Here is a 15,294-nt window from a genome sequence, read left to right as displayed (position 1 = left end):
TATGAATTACGTAATTATTTTTCATAGGTTCGATTAACGTGACAAAGCAAACCTATTTGGGAAGTTGAAATTTCGTGCGTTTTCTTAAGGAGAAGGAAGGGGCTGTACAAAACTAAGTTCAGCAATTTATGGACATTATGGCGGCGATCATGTTAAATGACATTAATTTCATGACATTCCGTGATATTTTTTGTTCTCACTCTCATGCCTCACAATTTGTATTTAGAACAATTTGTTTGACAAAGTACTAGGATCTGAAGGATCATAAAGCATTAAATGTTAATCAAATAATCAGAATTGAAAATAACTTTTGAAAAAGGGTATTAGCAAATTAGAAATCGCAATCCCATGACATTTTTACGTGTACAAGTTATTCAAAAATGAGATTAATATATTCTCAAAAAATGTGGACATTCATTGTGGAATGTAAGAATGCTCCATTCTTCCGAAAAGCAAAATTCTTTTAATTTAAATAACAACACTATTTGAATTACTTTTGATTTGTTTTCATGATTTCTACAAGTTATATACAGCATCATTCTTTTCTGTGTCAAGGTTTAAGTCTTCAATGATATTTTCTTCAATTCCATCAACGATGGAAGATGAGATAAATTCATCTAAAGTATTAGAAGATAAAGAACTTTTGAAAATCTTCAAATATTACAAAATTACGCATGGCATAAGAATAACTAAGTGAAAAATTTTTTTCCAACGTCTCCTCGTTATCCAAATCGAGCTTAAAATGGATCTGATTCATGTAAGGCACGAAGGAAAATGTCAACATGTGCCTCTCTTGATCATTTTCTTGCATTATGAGTTCTAAATTTCTTCAACTGTTTATATTGACTTTCCGCTGGTTGTTCAGCCAGTGAACCTCAAAGTGTAGATGAGTGAATAAATATTTCCCTACCATTAGCCAGACATTCATGAACACTAGCAGGAATTTCATACGCTCCGTTCTAACTAAGATATTGTTCGTCTTTACTTTTGCAATAAACATGTCGGGAATTATTGATTCCAGGAGATTTATAAATATTTACATATTATGAAATCTCATATTTAGTTCTCCATCAGTAGCTAATGAATAGCTCAGAAAATTAGGTTTAGAGAATGACTCAAACCACTCAAGCCCCAAACGCATTTCAGCGGAATGGCGACGGAAACGGTAAAATTTGACAGGAAATATATGAGCGAACTGTTAAATCCTTCCGTTACCGTTGTGCTACATTGCATTGGGGGTTTTATTCATTTACTCCTTTGAAAAGTTAATTAAATGAGCTCAAATGGTTATAAATAAAGTCGAAGTTATTACCAATAAATGTATTTTGACCATACCCTTTGAGCGCATAGTTCAGTCTGACCCATTTTCAATAGGAAACGATGGGACTAGATTTCCCGTCGAATGAAACTTGTTGCGAGAAAATCGGACACAAATAAGTGTCTAAATGGCGATTGCGTTCTTTGCGCACATACATACAGACGCGCATGCACACACATACAGACATCACCTCAATTCTTCGCGCTGAGTTAGTTGATATATACCACTAGGGGTCTCCGGGCCTTCTATCAAACATTCGTTTTTGGAATGAGCATTAACCTTGGAGTACGAGAGAGGCAAAACACGGTAAAAAACAAATGAAAAAAATCAGAGTGACTTAACTCTGTTAATTGCAAATACTGGCAAGAAATTCTTTCGGGACATTTTAGTCGAAGCTTTGTCCTTGATGTGTATCATAAAAGAACCCGGGGATTCCTGAGGAAAAAAGTTCTTCACTATCAAAGTTGAAAATAGCGTCGTTTTTGGAAAAATATTGCTTCCGCATTTTTTCAATTTTTTTCACAGTGTAACCATTAGTGCATTTGCACACCATTTAAAAGCTTATACAATAACCTTTGTAATGATGTATTAACATTGAAGAAAAACATTTAAAAAATATTTCAATAAATAGTTGAAAATAAAATATTTTTTCAGAAAATTTGCTAACTTTTTACCCATTTCTGACTTTGCCACCTTATATCTTTGGAACTAGTGCACCTAGAGACTTCAAATTCAGAATTTCTCTTAATTAGAGTATTGACAATGGAGAGAAAATATTTTAAAATAATTCGGAAGACATGACATTTTCGATTAATGACCGCCCGAAATCCTATAGTGGAAGGGTGCGTGAAAGCATCCGGCAGAAAACGGAAAGTGCGAGCCTTTAGCCGTTGTTATCGCTGTGGAAGTAATCGTCTTTTACGGAAGTGCGATGGAATTCCGTTTAGCTGCAGCTCTCTATCCAGTCGGTGAGGATTTATTGAGAAAGAACAATCCGACGCTATAATAACGAAAGGGCGAATAAATGGTGGGCTTTGTGGTGATGTATGAGATTCAGAGGCTAGTTGCCATTATCGGGTTGGCTGGATCGTAAATCAGATTGCAAGTGGGTAAGAAAAGAAAAATGAGAATCTCTTAATGTAGAATAATAATTGATAATGATAATATTTACAAATATTATATTACTGCAAAATTGGATTACGCTTATAACTTCCATCAGTAATCACTTCATTTTTCATAAATACATCATTGGCACATTACAGACACTAATCATGTACTTTGAATTCAATCAGATTGGCGAACTAGGTTGAAACAACAACCAGCAACGGCATTACTGTACTACACTCGGATAAAATCACACGTAGAAGAGGAAAAACTTCAAAAGAAAATAAAAGAACAGGAACAGGCTCTAATTGTGTATAACTCTTTGCGGATGATATAAACACATTACGTGGCCGACTTGGAAGGAACATAAACGAGAGGAAAAAGAAATAGTGAAAACTTCCTTCCAGTTCTTCCTACGTGAATGAACAGGAAAAAGTTGCAAATGAAATTCCCCGAAAACGGGATAGTTTCACTTCGATAACTCAATAACAGCGATAAACCGCACCTGTGTTCTGCCTGCTGACCGGATGCCTCAATGATGTTGTAAGGCTGAAAGGCTGCTTCTAAATCATGCGGGCAACTCTTGGTATAGGACGAGTTACTTCACAATTCATTATTATTGGAACTTTTGCTATTGGATATTAATGATAAGGAGTTGGGTTTCCGTGTACTCCTCCTCATGAAGTTGGTTTTTTACATAGTTTCCCAAAGTAGTATTTTCTTTCTTCGAATTATACTTCTTGGCGTAAAAAAATAAAATAAAACACAGTACTCTCCAAAAATGTCGAATGTCATTTCAACGAAAATGCCGGGGAAAAACTAGTGAATCCATGGGAAATATCGAATAAATCGACCTTTTCATAAGTATCACACTTTAGATGCAAAATTAATCGGCTGCAATTTAGCCGCTGCTAAGCCTGTATCGGCACACCACTGCCGATTTGGACTACTGCCATCCAAACCTTTCCTTGTCGTCTCTGTTTTAAGGCTAGACACCAGTTGGCTGTCATCGAGCCGCTATTCAGACGCCGCAAAACCCACCTTCATCGGAGTCTTTCATGTATCGTCCCGTCCACTGGTCGCTACACGTCAGTGCAGTGTCGATAATGCATTTTTTTTTCATTTGGGCCACCTAACCAAAAATTCTCTCTAGACCAGCATCTTGGAGCTTAGACACGTCCCCTTCTTGAATGAAGTAGCACTGCCCGGGTCAAATATTGCTTCAGCCGTTGATACCAGCTCTTGTTTGCTTATAAGCGACCTAGTGAGGTGTACTTATGGATCACGCGCACGGGGGAGATGTTGTGTTTGACTTTCGATATTTCGATAAACTTTAAAAAAGGCGATTACCAGCAGACGAAATCAATTTATGATGATATGGCAATTATATGTCAAGCTACGATCTTCCTGTACCTTTTATAAAAAGTTGTTGTTCACTGCGTACTGATAGTTATTTCCAAGACGTCCAAAACATTAAACCATTTGATAAGAATGTAGTCCATCGTCGCTACCACCCGGTGGCCAAAGACACCAAGTCCTCATTCACCAACGCAGACTCAGGCTGAAGAACTGTGACACTAGCCAAGGTTGTCAACTTTATCTGTTAGAGATGTATGGATATGTTCAACCTATGCACCACTGTTCGGCAGTAGTACTATAGAGGAAACTTTCTGTATTACAATCCGATTAAGTCCGGGAGTATTAAAGTGTTAGCTCTACTGCAGCTCCAGTGAGCTATTTCAGACTGCCTGGTGATTCATAAACAAACTTTCTTATTTTACAATCCATATATTGTTTTAGAAATCAAAATCATAACAAAACATCTTGGAACAGTCTCATCAAATTAATCCATACTGTTTGATACATTTGATTCAACGGTTGTGGATTTTTACACACGTCCCGAATACTAGCCTCAATATCTGTTATCTGTGCTTTAACTTTTTTTTTAAGCGATCCCGACCAGTAAGTGGTAACAGATTTATATCAAAACTTGTTATTCTGTTTCATCAATTTTTAATATCAAAGTTTGTTATAAAATATATACCATTACACCCGATTCTTTTTTTACACAGGGGATGCGTTCCGTGTAAAAAAAGTTTTCAGTTCAAAATTTGAAAATCCGTGTAAAAAAAGTTTTATGATTTGTCATGCAAAACTGAGCAACTTTGCAAAAAATTTGTATGGGATTTTTTTTACACCACCTTGTAAAAAAAATCCGTGTAAAAACAGAATCGGGTGTAGTAGTGAAAATAGCAAAAATTGTAGCAACAAAAACGTTAATTAAAATGTTCTGAATTAAACAAAAATATAACTCGATGCATTGTATGAAAAAGATTGAAATAACTAAACTTATTACAAATTTTGTTAATGAAAAGAACAAAGTTATCACTGGTTGCTATTACAGATATTGTTATTTGTAACACATATTGATAGAATTGTAATATAGTTTTGAAATAATTAATATTGAGCGTCTTAGGGGAAAATGTATAGAATATAGCGGAAGTAAATGGAAGTATTTTAACCTTGTAATATAAGGTTGAAAGACTATTATTCTTCCATTTACTTCCACTATTCACTTTTTATGTATCAACAAACAGATACGTATTTCGTTTCCTACTTGGAAACTTCTTCAGTGTTTTCAAAACACTTAAGAAGTTTCCAAGTAGGAAACGAAATACGTGCCCGTAACGCTGGGTAGACACCTTTACGTGGTGTGTTACGGGGTAAGATCTACCACGGTTACATTGCCAGCTACAGGCAAATCCTGACCCAACGAATACCTTCCTCATTATCCAACTCCGTGGTATTTATGAGGGTGTCGCTAAGTCGGTGGCCTCTCGTTAAGTAAGTACCACATCAACACTTCCTTCCTATCCCTAGTTACGGTGAAGATGGGCGTGGCCAGGAGTAGTAATCCTCATGCTTTTGTTATTTTTGTTTAAGACTGGAATCAAGGACCACTCCCCTTCTTGATTTCTGATAGCATTCTAATAAGGATCTCAAAAGTAAAACATGAGTATCACTAGTGTCCAATCTACGAATTACACCGTAACAATGTTAATGCTAATGCTAATGCCAAGTAGGAAACGAAATACGTATCTGTTTGTTGATTTGGAAGAATAATAGTCTTTTAACCTTGTAGCATTTCTCTAATAGCCTATTCAGATTGGGCTATTTATGACTTTGTTAAGTGAGAGGGTATCCAATTATTACGAGGTGTTCAGACTGCAGCAAGATAATATATCTTGACGTTTCCATGTTTCCTCATTTGCACGCTAATACAGGGTTGAATTCAAGGAGAAATCAAGCATTTGTGTGGCGACAATCGAACATTTTTTTCTGAACAAAGTTTCTACGAAAAAAAAATATTAAAAGAAATATGAAATGGGATTTTCGAAGAATATTTGAAGCTCTCATTAAGGATAATGAGCGAAGCTACATTCATTAGTTGGGTGCGCCGTTCTTCGGGGAATCAGACTATTCCTCAATTTATTTTTAAGTTTAAAAAGTATTTTGATTCTGTACTATGATCGAACGGAGATTTGATAGAAAAATTTAGATACTTTTGGGAATTCTCGCACAAATAAATAAAAAAAAGGACGATTGGACCAATTTTCAAGAAATATTATCGAACTAAAATGTATTTCCACCAGTATCTCCATGTATGAAGGGCAACTCAGCAATTTAATTTTATTTCAAAAATAGAAACTGAACCATTGCGTTCTACTCGACAATCAATGATACAGCTTCTTACAAAATCGAACCGTGTGAATGTGATATAATTTAAACTGGATTTTGGATGAATTAATGCATTACTACTTAATATATACATCCCATTCAAATCGTATAGTTGTCCCACGTGAAAAATGTTGAAATCTAAAGCCATTCAAGGAGCAGAATTGAAACAATTTATGAAATCATGTTTATTCATCAAATATATTCGTTTTACAACCATTCCTACGTTTTAAATTGTCTTCCGCATTGGCCCTTGAACTTTGAAAATTTATTCGATTTGTTCTATTAAATCTAGGTTTAAGTTAAATACTTCATGTTAATTCTAGAGAGCATCTGTTTTTAAACAATTCATGTTGAATAAGTGGAGAATAAATAATTATCATCATTATTTTTCATCATATAAAATGCTTTCCACAAAACCATCACAATCCGAGTTATTCTTCAGCGCTCAGAAGATTTCCATCTAACATGCATTCGACCCTGCTGCGACAGAAAGAGCATGACTGTCAACTACGAAACAAAATGAAAACAGAGAGAATTTTATCTCTGGCAAAGAGAGCGTGACGCATGTCAGTTTTGTTTTGTTGAATTTATCCCTGCATTCCAGTTAGAACGAAAGCTCTCTCGTAATAATTGTTCGTAATAAATTCTTTGTGACTCTTTTTAGCGGGTATCTTTTGACAGCGCAAAATGTATGGAATATTACGTAAATAATGACATCATAAAGCGTATTTACCCTGAAACGCCAATTATTATGTCATTATTGGCGTAATCTGAATAGGCTATTAAGACGCTCTAAAATAATTAACTTGTAATATAGTTTTGTTATGACTAACAGGTCAGGATCACATCCACCATTGCCTCAATCCGTTCAAGCCCGTACTTAAAAAAGAAAGATCACATCAGTAATTGCCTTAATCTGGGCAAGCACCTACTTTTAAACAAGAGGTCACATCCACCATTGTTTGATTCCGGGCAAGTGTCTTAAAGAAGGGTTCACATCCATAATTGCCTTAAACCGGGCAAGTGCTTACTTTTATATTAACGCTAATTTTAACGTTCAACGATATTTCCGTTAACCTTTATGAAACGTTAATCAACGATAACGGTTACGCTCTCCGTTAATTAAACGTTAACGGCTGCGTTGTTTTACATGTTAATGAGCTGTTAGAATTCAATTTTTAAGGAAAACTGCGACTTTTGCAGATTTTGTTCTTTTATTGGCATGAGTTTTTGTTTGTCATATGTAAAATTTTGACATGAGGCCATTTCATATACAAAAGAATTTTACAAATAAATTTAAGATCATGTAAAATTTGCTTTCCAATTATAGAACATCATTATACATTAAGAAAATTATGTTGAGCTTTTTAGTGTCTTCACTTGTCATAAGACGAGTTTGTACAATCCTATTGAAATTCCACCACTTAATTGTATCTTGACAGATACGTATTTAGACCTCAACCGTAAGGCCGTCTTCAGTATCTCGTACTTGACTCGACATTATTCATCTACTTTCATTAGTCAGATGACGGTAATATGTCACAAGATAACAATGTATTTTAAAAGGGACTAGGAAACCCGTCGAGCTTTGTTTCGCCTAAAATTGGTTTCTCTCTGATTAGTCCTCGAGTTATGCAGAAATTAGTGTTTCATTTGTATGGGTGCACCCCTTTCCAAAGGCGGGGAGGGGCCTCGTACCATCTTAAGAAGCTTCCCCGGTCCCAAAAACTTTTGCATACAAATTTTTACGCTGATCGGTTCAGAAGTTTTCGAGTCTTTAAGAGTCAGACAGACAGAAATTCATTTTTATTTATACAGATTTTATCAAATTATCAATATTATTAACTCATAAACCCTGAATTTGTATTTAATGTAAGATGTAACCATCAAACTGCAATCATAACATAACGATATGCCCAGTGAAAGATCTTTTTCGCTTAGTACTTTCGTCGTCATCGTCAATGAATGGAATAAACAGATACACTTTTCTCATATTCATGTATTTCGCAGAACTGTATTGTACTTTCATTTCTAGAAGTTGTCAAGTTTGGTATCCATGAATGCATCTAACACCAGCAGCCTACACCTATGTTTTAACTGCTCGCATATTGAGTGATCTCCTGAAGATGTACAAGTTGTCATTTCATTAGTTCCAATCGCATGTTATTTTTCCATGATAAACCTTGATCTAACTTGAATGGAAATATTATTTAGATGCGTTATTTTCGCATATGAAAACACAATGAACATTGTTTGCATTTGCGGGTAAACCATAAATCAAATGGAGGGATAACAACTCTAGACCAAATGTTGAAAGGGCTTAACTGCCAAACTTTATTCTTTCCGGTATTTTGTCCATGTATATAGTTATTAGAGTGGGACGTCATGGTCATTTTTTCAAATCAATGGTGTTTCGAAGCCATTCTGGGTCCTGAATAACTGTGCAGAATTTGGGACCGATTGGTTGCTCCCTCGCTTTCCGCATCGCGTTTGAAGTTTGTATGGAAATTAGTATGGGAGAACGTTTTTTTTTTACATTTCTACTACTAGAGGTTTCGATTCATCGTACACCAAGTGGCACATTACGTTAAAGTATAACCCAAAGGATGCCGAAAAACTTTGCTGAAAAAAGCACGTTGCTGAAACTTCAACGAAAAAAGTTATAACGCTTCGAAGATTGAGTGTTCAAACCATATGCAAAAAATCGTTTATTCTGCCAGCACTGCCGAACAACGTAGACTAATGATTTAACTGAGTGTAATTTCAAAATAATTGATCTTATAGTGTTTTAGAGCTCATGAGAGCTATTCTGAAACATTTCACAAAGAAAAAAACCAACAAGAAGGAAGATGGGTTTTGCCCTTCGATAACCATAGGTTGTCCGGTAGTGCTGGCAGAAACATTGATTTCTTGCATATGGTTTGGACAATCAATTTTCGAAACGTAATAACATTTTTTGTAGACCTTCCAGCTACGTACCTTCTTCGGCAAAGTCTTTCGGCATCCTCCAGACTACATACTAACGTATTAAGCCACGTGATTGATGATAAATTGATGCCGCTGATAGCAAAAATGTGAAAAAGTATGTTTTCCTATGCTAATCTCCATGTGAATTTAAAACGCGATGCGGCATGCGAGGTCGCAACCAATCGAGCCCATATTTTGCACAGTTGAATGGGGTCCCAAAACGATTCAGAAAAACCTTGATCTCACTTGATCGGACGAAGTTTGCGTTTTTCCATACAACTGCGCCCCACTCTAATAGTTATGTATGTAAACTAAGTATCTGGTGGCTGGCAGAGAACGTGGCAGTCCAAACGGTGTCGGTCCCGAAGAGGAAATGGATGGGATATGTTTTGAGGTTGTCGACGAACTTATGTATCTTGGAACGGGGAAGGGTCATTTGGCCGAAACCCATTTGGCCGAATGCCACTAGGCCGAAAGTTGTTTGGCCGAATATACCATTTGGCCGAACAGACCATTAGGCCGAAAGTCATTTGGCCGAATGGGTCATTTGGCCAAAAGTGTCGTTTGGCCGAAAGGGTCGTTTGCCCAAAAGGATTGTTTGGCCGAAAGAGCCATTAGGCAGAAAGGGTCATTAGGCCGAAAGGGTCATTTAGCCGAAAGGGTCATTTGGCCGAGTAGAACATTTGGCCGAAAAGTGAAAAGTCTCACTTCTCACTCTTAATTTTTCTCTTCTCACTGTTGAAAAGTTAGAAGCGCGAAATGAGTAGTGAGACGTCTCACTACCCACTTCTCACTACCCACTTTTCACGGTGAGAAGTGAGAAATTAGGAGTGACGAGCGGACGGACAAAATGGCAGATTTACTTTCAACGAAGGGATCACATCCATCATTGACTTATTCCAGGCAACCGGCTATTTCCGAAAAAGAATCTTAATTCCCGTTACTTGATGTCGAACAAACACCCTAGCAGCACACATGTTCTACACAGGTTACTGCAACTCATATGTGACCAAATTTAGTCACAATCAAGTTGCTGCAACTATGTTTGTCTGACTTGTGCTGCTCGGGCACCCACTTTGAAAAAGGGATCTATTCTACCATAGCAAACGCCAATTTTAGAAGAAAGGATTAAATTTAACATTGCCTCGGGCTAACTCCTACTACCAAAAAAAGGAATTACCATCAATTTTATCTAATTTTGGGCGAAAACTCAATTTTGAAAAAAGGATTAAATCCACTATTGCCCTCATCCGGATAAGCACCTACTTTGAAAGAAGAAAGCAATATCTAATGTTAAAGAAGGCATAACATGTACTATTGCCTTAATCTGACTCTGAGCAAGCGCTTTTTAAGAAAGGATCACATTCCCCTCTTACTAACCGTATAATAAAATGATATTGATTGTATATATCACAAGAACAATGGCTCCGTAAAGTGTTATACACGCCTGAGCCTACCAAACAAACGAAATTGGAAAAAAAGGATCACATTCTTCTTCTTCTTCTTCTTTTTGGCATTACATACCCCACTGGGACATTGCCGCCTCGCTGCTAAGTGTTCATTCAGCACTTCCACATTTATTAGCCGTGAGGTTTCTAAGTCAAGTTACCATTTCCGCATTCGTATATCATGGCCTAACACGATGATACTTTTATGGCCAGGGAAGTCGAGACAATTGCCAAACCGAAAATTGCCTTGACCTGCAGCGGGAATCGAACCCAGCGGTTGCTCAGCATGGTCTTGCCTCATAGCTGCACATATTACTGCTAGGCTAAGGAGGGCCCCACTTCAGGGAGATATATTATGTTATTTCCATCAATTCAAATTTATTTACATTCATTGGAATGCACTGCAACAGTTTTTAATAACAATACATTTTTAACCGTTTTTTTTTCCTAAGAGAGGAAAAATGGAGAGCAAAACAAGGTTTTTGAATAACTCTAGAACGCAATTGCCGATTGGGCCAATTTTCAATAACGAAAAATAAAGCAAAAATTCGCGTCGAATACAACCCGTTGCAAGCAAATCGGATAAGGCTGAGTACAATATTAGTATACGATAAAGGCAAAGAAGGGATCTCATCTTTTATTGCCTTAATCCAGATAAGCGCCTACTTTTTAGGATGATGGCATCCACGCTTTCCTTAACACGGATAAGTGCCTACTTTGAAAAAAGGGCTCACATTCGCCATTGCCTTAATCCGGACAAACGCCTACTTTTAAAGAAGAATTCAAACACACCATTACAATTATCCGGATTGCGCTTACTTTTAAGAAAGGAATCACAAACACAATTGATAATGATGATGATGATAATTATCACGCATGTTTTCTAAGAAAGCCTGTCTGCATGTCTTTTTAATATTATCATCGATCAGTGTCATATTATTTTTATTATATTTCACTGACTTTAAAATGCTTCTCCAACAATGCGCCAATAAAACTTAACAAATAGCTGTTTTCATTGCTGTCATAAGTCCGCAATAAAAATTAGATGAATCCAAGAAGCATTTGAAGTGTTACTTTGGCTTGGTAAAGCCTCAAGTGAATTTAGTCAACTAATTTAGTCAACATAGTAAAAAATATGCCAAATGTTCGTTATGTCAAATGGCCTTCATACCAAATGGCGCTATGCCAAATGACGGTCCCTGCAGTGCTTACTACGATAAACAATTCTCCGCACTTGATCTGCTTCAGCTAATCTTCCTAGTTGAATCATTTGTTTGAGAAACGTAAATAATTAAAAAGTGGCTAACATGATTGGTTATTTATTGCATGATTAATCGATCATCGACAAAAGACAGCTATTGAATAGACAGCTAGTAGAATAAGCGCTTTTAATTTTTTGGTATTGCTGATATTTTTACTATTTTACTTATTAAATTAATATAATTCCTATTATTTGAAATGCTGTATGCAACCTCTTTTAAATGCCGTGAAAGATATTTCTTTTGATAAACTATTAGGCAATGTGTTACAGTGAACTACACCTCGCACGAAAAATGAGTTCCCATACTTAGAAGTGCGTATTGATTCAAAATAAGATTTTTATCCTACCGTATCCGTAGAGTGACTGTGATGTACAATACATTATTTTTTTAAGTTCCCTGAACGTCCGAGGCCATTCAAACATTCCTTGATATGCATTTAATTATATCCATTACACCTCCTGGGAGGACAAAGCATATCGTAGGACACTTTTGGGATATTCTGGGCAATCCAAACTGTCATTGAGTTCGGGACTTGAGATCTACAGCTGCTTAGAAGCTCTTTTCGGTACGCAAAGCTTCAATATCCGTTCAATTTTATCCATTACACCTCCTGGGAGGTCAACGGGTATGGTAAGATAGTTATGAGATATTCTGGGTAATCCAATCTGTCATTGAGTTCGGGACTTCAGATCTACAGCTGTTTAGCAGTTCTTTTCGTTATGCAAAGCATCAATATGAATTCAATTATATCCATTACACTTCCCGGGAGGTCAACGGATATCGTAAAATAGTTTTGAGATATTCTGGACAATCCAAACTGTCTTTGAGATCGGGATTTGAGATCTACAGCTGCAAAAAAAATCTTTTGAAATGTTGGTGCTGGTATATTCAACTGTAATAATCACATACATATAGTAACTTTGAGAAAATTTGAAATGTTGGTGCCGATATATTGGAGCTTTGAGTGACGGAAACCCAAAGAAACCATCAGCATTATATTTTGCCCTTTCGGCAATATAAAGCCATATATGCCAGGCTCTATAAGTCATTTTAAATTTTTGCACTGTGACAGTGTTATAGTCGCAGGTACGGATTTTTTAAATCTTTTCGGTTCGCTGGAAAATGTACTGCTGTGCCGGTAGATCGCAACTCAAAGACGGTTTTGATGACCCAGGATATCCAAACTCATCTAAACATGTCCCTCGATTTTCATGAATGTATCATGGATATGGATGAATACATATACAAACTTAAAGCGATGAAAAAAGGTAGCGTGGTGGCTATAGATCGCAAGTTCTAAACTCAAGAACGGTTTGGATCCCCTAGGATGTCCCAAAACCAACTTACTATGTCTCCTGGTCTCCTGGAATATGTTATGGACATGCTTGAATACATATTCAGGTTTCTAGTGACGAGAAAGTGCTAGTGTCGTATCTGCAGATCACAAGTTTGGAACTCAAGGACAATTTGGATGACCCAAGATATCCCAAAACCATCTGATCATGTCTCCTGATCTTCATGAATATGGTATGAATATGATTGTCTTCTGGTCTTCTGGAACATGCTATGGATATATAGTTGAATACACATTCAAGTTTGGAGCGACGAAAAAAAATAGAATGGTGGTTGTAGATCGCAAGTTCTGGCCTCAAGGATAGTTTGGATGACCTAGGATATCCTAAAACCATCCAACCATATCTCTTGATCTTCACAAATATATGATGGATATATTTGAATACATATCCAAGCTTGAAGTGACTTTAAAAGCTAGAGTGGTGGCTGTAGATCGCAAGTTCTGAACTCAATAACGGTTTGGATGACCCGGGATATCCCAAAAGCATCTGACCATGTCTTTTGATCGTTAGGAAGATGTTATGGACATGGTTGAAGTGACGAAAAGAGACGCTTAGAGTGACGAAAAAGGCTCGCTTTGTAGCTGTAGTTGACAATTTTTACTAAAGATTCCAGATAGATCAAAGATAGATCAAAGAATTCTTCTAGACACACATGTTTTTTATCATTATGCATAACTTTTAGAATATACCATACAGCTTCATACAAAAAGTGCTCTAACTCGTTACAGAACCGTTGATCCAATATTGTGTCTTCAGAAAAGATGTTCCAATTCACATTCTTTATAACATTGCAGAGGACAACCACTGCTTTTGTACATCTGCGTATTTTTTCTATTTAATACCGCCCTTTAAGGTGGATAGATCATTGATGTTTTCTTTTAAAAAAAAAGCCCAAGAATTATCCTTCAACTCATCATGACATCATGACTTTAAAATGTAGTTTTCAGGTCGAAAACTAAAAAAAAACGCATGTTTTGGGGACTTTTGAACTAGTGTGAAACGGTTCAATTGGTGTATGTCTGCGATGAACTTTCGTCTTCTCTACAATAATACATATGTACATGTACATGTGCATGGAAAACACTGTTTTAGTTTCACGAGAGTTCTTCGGTATTTCCAAGGACATCTTTCTTGACTAATTCTAGTCTAGTTTCGACTAATTCTACTCAACTTTTTAGTTTATTCGTTTGCCATTCCACATACAATAACGATCATTTTATATATTTTATATATAAATCACTTTAAGTTTAAATGAACTGTCCGCTAAACCGCAAGCAAAAAATTTAAGAAGATGAAACAATATTTCAATTTAATTCCCAATCAATTTCTCACTTGGTGCAATCTATCTATCGTCCACCATATTTATCGCAAGCCACACATTTTTTTCCCATTTTCCCATCGTCACCCCGTGTTGCTAATTTTCTCCTGTTGAGGTTGCCACGGCCTTAGCGAAAAAAAAAGAAGAATCGTTCAAATTCAATTAATTTAAACTTAGCTTTCATGTGCAGACACCATTGGCAATCATGGCTTGCTACTTGTGTTGCCTCGCAGTTGGGTGTTCTTCTCTGTCCCATATCTTCGGAGCGCGGTCGGTGTTTCATGGCTGACTTGATTGCGGAGTGGCGGTCGTCCCAATCACCAAGCCCAAGTCGCCATCGTCCTGATTGCATGTGATATGGTCTCTCGTTGGAGCTTTTCTTGGTCCGTCCGTCGGCCATGGTTCAATCTTATATGGTTTTTATTGGTTGGTCACTCAGAGACAGATAAAGTGGAAAATAGCGAATATTCTCTTTGTGCAACGGGTGACCATGGACCACATAATCCAAGGCGATGCCGAAGGAATACACATTTGACGTGGTCAAAGACGGAGAATGAGCTATCATCGTCCATATAGTCGACTGCCGAGGAACAAACCAGGGCGAAGAAGGAGATTGTTTGATAGGGGAAAATTAGTACTAATTTAAAATAAAGTTTTTATCTGTGTCGCTGGTACTGCAACAACCATCGCTGCCAATTGTCCCAGACGGTTTTACAGCATCCTTCCATTTTCAGAACATGAAGATATCAGCGATGAAAAAAAAACTCTCATTTGGAAGCTGAAT

The sequence above is a fragment of the Armigeres subalbatus genome, chromosome 3 (assembly GCF_024139115.2).
Source record: "Armigeres subalbatus isolate Guangzhou_Male chromosome 3, GZ_Asu_2, whole genome shotgun sequence".
In the NCBI taxonomy this organism is placed as follows: domain Eukaryota; kingdom Metazoa; phylum Arthropoda; class Insecta; order Diptera; family Culicidae; genus Armigeres; species Armigeres subalbatus.
The sequence above is the reverse complement of the archived record's forward strand: the minus strand, read 5'-3'. Positions refer to the sequence as shown.